We start from the raw sequence: 6,800 nt of genomic DNA, 5'->3' as shown, positions 1-6,800 counted from the left end.
TGTCTCGTCCCGGCTAGTAATTTTCACAAGCAAAAACGAAAGCCTCTTTGCAGGAGGAGAATGACACAAAACCCGGAGAACTAAATCTACCCCGCGGCATCCGCCTTACATTCTATATATTTATACTGAAATGACATTCTTATTTCAAATTATGCATTGCAGTATCGCGAAAATTCGCAGTGTTACCCTAATGTTGTTACTTGCCGTAGTAATTTAAGTTCACCGAATGACCTGCCTTCTCCTGCTGGTCCCCCCGTTGCTCTTTTCCTGCACTATTGGTGTTCATGAAGAAAAACTGCTGGAAAACGGGCAGATGTATTATTACTCGCTAATTAGCGAGTAATCACACTGGATTCACTATGCGGAAGTAGTTTTCTATAACGTGGGTATCAAAGAGCGTCGCAGTATATATTATTGGTATTGGAAAGACTTGTTGTCAAGAGAACGCAGTCAATAAAGAAGCGTCGTTTTGTTTTCACTGCAAAGAACGAAATAAAGCTGTCATCAAAGTGTATGCACACATACCGCAAGCGCTCACGGCCCGCGGAGAGAAACAACTTTAGCCCAACTAACGTGTTAAATTGGCTAATATCTGAGCTCTTTGTTCCAGCCTCAGAGCCGCGTAGACGTCCGCTTAGACGCCTACTCCCATTTTCCGAAGCAAATATAAGCGATCAAGGGTGCCGAGCTTGTCATCTCTTCCGCGGACTGGTCACTGGCCACGGCGTGCATCCATGCCAAAGGCACGGAGGAAGAAAAAGTTGGCCGAAACGATTACGAAACGACCGCCACTTCAGTGCGGCATGCCGTGCGCATGCGTTGACAGCATGGAGGAAAGAATACAAGGCAGCGCCGCTTGCGTTGATGCATGGTATAGTGGGACGGCAACGGGTACAACGACGATGAGGGAAAAACGGGACTGCGTGAACACTTCTTACGACAGCAGCGCCCCTACGTCTCAACGTTTACGGAAGCTAGATTTTGTTCTTCCGCATGCAGCGCCAGTAGTGGCGTTCTATGGCGGTTTTCTCGATTGCTCGCGTTATGCGCCTGATGTACTAAATGAACTGTCGGTCAGACTGGCGGGAACGGTTACCAGTTTGGTTGTGGCGTGAAACTGCGGATTTCTTCATGTCCTCGGGCTGTATTTACTGTTCGACGAAGTCAAGTTTTGCCGGGAGGCGCAAAAAAGGTCAGTGCTGCTTATTTATGTTCTGGTAACGGTTGTTGTTCTTTGACTTGTTCATCACTGCGTCCGATAAACGTGCCGCTCCGCTGCCTGTTCGATGCGAGAAACGTTTGCTGCCGTTATTCATTATAGCTTGTGTATTTGTGGGTCGGAGTCGGCTTGACATTTCTGACTGCGTAGGTTAGCTAGTGCTATTTAGAAAGTGGCTGGTGCGCGCATTTCTCGAGTCTGCATGTCCCCTTATGGTGTGGTGTTGCTTAGTTGAATATTGACGGTTGCTGTACCTGTCAGCGGTACTGAATCTTCTCGGGTTAGTCGCACGCTATTGTCTCACGCGCATACACTACACAACATGTTTGTCGGAGCGTCTGTCTTTAGACTTATCGGTATTTTCAAACTTCCGTGTTAATTGCGTTGTGTTGGTCTTCTGAGAGCCATAAATTTACTGTGCTAATCACGCTATTCCGCCTAATGTTGATGTGCGTTCAAGGCGTTGGCGGCAGCACTGCTTTTTATCTGTGCTGTGTGTGTAGTTGTTCCTTGTTTCTTCCAATGCCTTCGATGAATTCAGATGATCTATTTACACTAGTCAACGTTAGTTGGCTCCCTGACGTGTAGTGAAATGCAAGGAAGTGGTTGTCTGAGCAGTAGCGTAGTAACAAAACGTTCCTTTTGTGGAGGGGAAGGCAGGTGGAAACACGCAGAAAGTGTGGTGCCGTTTCTATGCTGTCAATGTCAGTGGTAACATGAGACCTCAGAATAATTACCCATAAAACTCACGTGTGGACTATTAGAAGTTTTAACGTCACAAAGTAAGTTTAAAAATAATCCATTCCTGCCATTTTATCCTATCAATGTCAGTGGAAGCTCGAGAGTTGGAATAATTTTCAAAACGCTCGGGTGCAAAGTTGTTGCATCATGATGTGCACCAAACATTAATCCATTTCTGTTCTCCTTTGAACGTAGAAATTGTACTGCAAAAGCAGATTGCTACATTCTGTATTCATACTGTATGACCTGTTCAGAAAGAGTATATGGCTGACTGTGGAGACATTTGGCCCTCCACTGATAGGTTGTGACACTGAATGTGTTTGTTCCTCTGCAAAAAAAATGAAAACAAATTATTTCCTTTCTTTACATGCTCCTGCGCAGTCATGGTTGTGGCATTCACTGGCTGAAGACATCTTTGGCATGCTGATGGGTCATCAGGGAGAGTGTGGCGGATTATGAATGCCCTGTGGAGCTCATAAGCCACAAAAGAGTACTTTTTGAGTCGTGCATATTGTGCAGATATTTACCAGTTCGCATAGACCAAGGACAGGTGAGCTTAAAGTATGTTCAAATATTTTCATATGTCAAATTGTTTAGCAAGAAAAGATTATCAGGGCTTCCGCTGTAAAAAAGACATTCTACTTTCGTGGAACGAATCAGACATTGTTCAATATTTTCTCGTGCTCCCTGGGTAAAGCAAGGCATAAATTTATTCTCTGATATTTTTGTACTGTTTATTTTCTAGGCAATAGGGCGAAGATAGACCTAAAACAGCGGTACAAGGAATGCATAAGGCCATTTTAATTGTATTTGGACCCCTTCTTGGAAGTGTATCATCAGAAGGCAACACATTAGAGCTCTTGCACGGGACGAAATCATTGCATTCTACAAGTAAGTACGCACTGCCATTTTTGGGTCTTTCGTGGCGCGTTTTTAGGTAGTTTCTTTATAACTAATGGTTTGAAACTTCATTTCAGTGACAGCTTGGCCTGTGGCTCAAGGTGACAGTACGAGCTTTTCTGAACACGTCAGCGAAACTTTCCTGGAATTGCACTTTGAGACGGCCCTGGCAGAAACACCCGGGTCTTAATTTTGGTTGGGTAAGCTGGCATTTTGTTTTTGCGAGACTCAATTTCTGGGTCTGTTCGTCCTAATAAAATCTCACTGTTAATAAGTTATCGTGAACGCCAATATTGGCCATTGTGTTCACATTCTGCCTATTACGGATGCTCCAACAGTGGCCAAAAAAAAACACTATTTTGTATTTTAGTTTTGTAAATATTTAGCTTTTACACCTTGAGAGTTGTTGCTGTGATTTGCCAGCACCACGGACACGCCCAACGTGGTTGCTGATACAATACGGTGGCAACTGACAATTTAAATTTCCCGCTTTTAATAGAGTTGTTGCTGTGATTTGCCAGCACCACGGACACGCCCAACGTGGTTGCTGATACAATACGGTGGCAACTGACGATTTAAATTTCCCGCTTTTAATACGCCCGTAGCACCAATAATACTCCCAAATACAGGCGTAGCATAAGTAATGCTTGCATTGGATTTTGACAGGGGGTTAAATAAGGAGTATTTTTTTAAGGGAATTTTTTAGAGCACAGAAAGTGACGTCTGCAAGAAAATGTGCTGTAGTTGCGATTTATAAGAAAATTGAGCAACAGCCTAGTTCAGCATTAGTCAACTCAACTTCTGCCTCATACCACTACGAACCATGGCGGTAATACATATCGAGAGGGAAATATTTTAGGTGGAACTAATTCCACAAAAAAAAAATGTCTGCCACAGTGCGATATTTATGATTTCCTATGACTGGCCATTTATTTCTTTGTGGTAGAAACATCGTTTAGCTGTAAGTTATAATAAGCCAGCCTCACTACAGCATTCTAGGAAGTGCATTATACAGTACAGAGAACATTTTTTGCAGAGAGAAGGTGTGTAAAATATAATGCCGAAAGGTGATTATAGTAATTATTATTTGATTATAAACGAAACCTCTCAAGGATAAAGAAACCTTATATTCAGGATACCGAGGCAGCAAAGTTAGATACTTTCCAGAATCAGGGCAATTTCATTCATTGTCTGTGGTGATATTGTTTAGCGCACTTTCACCTTTAACAGCACTCCCAAAAAAAAGCCAAGAAATCACTGATTTTAAATCAATTACTGTGTTATGAAAGGGCCTAAGCAACTCGCTCATTTAAAGCAACCATGTAACAAAATTTTCTTGTTTCCTTGAAGGTACATGAGGTGAGCAGTAAGTCTTCTCGAGGCCCGGTTATTCTGAGAGAAGGGACTGGCGGCATCAATATTGCCCGCAAGAAACACTTCACGGATTCGCCGCCTGCATTGTCACTTCAGGATGTGGTCATCCTCTTCGCCGCATATGTCATCTTTTTCATCGTGTCATATTGTTCATATGATTGTGTGCCTTTGGAGAGTTCTTGGGACTTTTGCAGGGAGTTCTTGGAAAGCACGAGGAGTTTGGCAGCGGCCTGGTGTCATTTAGGTTGGAGTCTCTGTTGAAATACTTGAAGTGTTCAGCTCTACTTGGGATTTTAAATTATTGGTAGAGGTTAAAGTATCTCTTTAAAGGCATGAAGGAGGTCAGATGAAAGGCATGAAGGGGGTGAAATCAGATGAAGAGGTTTAAGTTACTGGCACATGCAAGTTTCATGTCAACTGAACACTGAAGTCGTGCCTTATTTTTCATCATTGGCACAATGCGCAGGCTGCCTTTGAATCTATAGTGGGTGTTAATGTAGTTCATGGCACCGCATTGTAACGTCCTTATTATTCAAGTGTAGCTCATGAGATTTTTTTTCATGGCAGTGCTGCTGCTGATGCAAAAGTGACAGTGATTATTTACGCAGATAGCTTCCGCCTTCATTGATAAATTTTAGTACCGGATGTGAGCTTACACCCATGACCTACAAGAATTGAAAATGTGCGTATTTGGCTTGAACAAGTTTTCTTCTTTGAACAAAGCTGCATTTCTTGCTTGGCAGAACCAGGGCTTTGGTCACAATTACACTGATAGCAAGACGGGGGGGGGGGGGGGGGGGGGGGGTTATAGCAAGCAACTGTGGATTTCACCTAAGGTAAAATGTTGAGGCTGGACAAAATGCTTTCAAGTCTCCTTTGTAAAACTGGCCACCTGTATGTTTAAACGCTGGCTTCTTTGGTTCTTAAGGATGTCTGACTTGTTCCCGCTTGAATTAATGACGTATATAATTAGTCTGCTTGTTAAATTTTAATATGAGTAACATGCTTCCAGCTACCTGGTTTGCAAAATTATATACGATTCACACTGGCTTTTGTGAGACTTCTTGGGATGAATTATTTTAAACAACTACAAATTGTTTGGGCAAGTAACATGCCTTAAGTCAAAGGGCTTTTCAGGATGCTCATAAAGTCTATGTTGCCTACAAATAGATTGATGTTACACTTACGTCTGGTGTCAGGAAACTACTATCTTTAATAATCATGTTTTAATGGTGGCATACTGCCACATGTGACCTCTCGTGTCAAAATGTTTTATCGTTAATCTTGGCTCGAGCGTTGTTTTCCTAAACTCTTGCACTGCAGTGTTGTAGGTTTGTGATAATACAACCGTGTATGGCTTGTTTTTAGGCCTTTCCCTACAATTTAACAGCAAACTGCATTTTCCCAAACAGTTATGCGTAAACATAGTATGGCAAGCGCAATGAGTCATTCCGCCTTTGAATTACCTTGGTTTATCTGATAAGACAGCATATTTGATGCTCACTGTTGTATAATGTCTGTGTCAGTGCCGCGGTAGACGCACACGTCTATTTATTTGTGAAGCAGTTGCCCCTAATACCGTCTTTATTAACCATGTTTTTGAGTTAAGGTTAATATGTGAAAATGCCACTTGGAGCCTAGTGTTATCGTTATGGTATTTATTCCTTGTACGTTGGTCATTTCCTGTGCAATTTAAAATAGACAGCTATTCAAATCTGAAATGTATCATACTAACACCCAATAAAGTTGTATAGTATGTTGAAAAGCAGTGTATGAGTCATAATAGTTGGTTGCGTGTGTATTTTAATGCAAGTATATTGTTTCTTTTACATGCAGCTGAAACCCAGAACAGGATTCTGCGGGTGAAGCCAAAGACTGTGTGCCGCTCTAGGTGCCTCAGACCAACTTTTATATAGAACTGTGCTCCGATAGGCAACTGTTGGGAACTGTCAGGGACCACACTGCTGCGGTGGTTTCTGTTTTCCAATTGTTGGTATCACTGCGGGTCATATATCAAGGCTGTGTTAAAATGGTGCTTGCGGTTTCCTGCTGATACCAATGCATCCGCCAGCCTGGCATATGACCTCGGTGTATACCGACAGGAAAGCAGAAATATTGGAAAAGTGGAGTCCCATAGACAGCTTCCCAATGTCTATAGGAACACCGTTTTATATAAACAGCTGGCCTGAAGGTACCTGGAACGGCGCACCGGATAAATTCCATAATCATTTTACATGGATCAATGTTCCAGTAACTTAGACTACCCTTTTATTTGGAACAGTGATCCGCATACTTGTATTTGGAACGCCGATCCACATAATTTAGTTGCAAAAATATGTGGTGCACTGTTCCACTTAATTTTCAGGATATGCGGAACACGGTTCCAAATATATAACTGGAACTTTTTTGCAAAAAAGTTCCAGTTACTAAGTGGATCTTACGTGGAACCAGATTAAGAGTGTATGCACAGAGCCTGTGCCACCACCACCTCCCCGTAACCGGTCGGCCTCACCTCCTCCCATTTCACTTAGGGAGCCCCGCAAGCAGGCAAACCCCGCGGGAAAGA

General features: G+C 42.7%; 1 long non-coding RNA gene across 1 annotated transcript; it reads left to right on the top strand.

Annotated features, from left to right (window-relative positions):
• The first annotated feature begins 237 nt into the window (after positions 1–237).
• On the top strand, positions 238–5,014 carry LOC144161976 (uncharacterized). The gene is made up of 3 exons (XR_013320553.1): positions 238–2,851; positions 2,938–3,060; positions 4,211–5,014. It is a non-coding gene; the product is annotated as an uncharacterized LOC144161976 (long non-coding RNA).
• The last annotated feature ends 1,786 nt before the right edge of the window (positions 5,015–6,800 follow it).

This window comes from Haemaphysalis longicornis, unplaced genomic scaffold, assembly GCF_048455015.1.
Source record: "Haemaphysalis longicornis isolate Haplotype H1 unplaced genomic scaffold, Haemaphysalis longicornis Haplotype H1 scaffold_12, whole genome shotgun sequence".
In the NCBI taxonomy this organism is placed as follows: Eukaryota; Metazoa; Arthropoda; class Arachnida; order Ixodida; family Ixodidae; genus Haemaphysalis; species Haemaphysalis longicornis.
The sequence above is the reverse complement of the archived record's forward strand: the minus strand, read 5'-3'. Positions and strand labels throughout refer to the sequence as shown.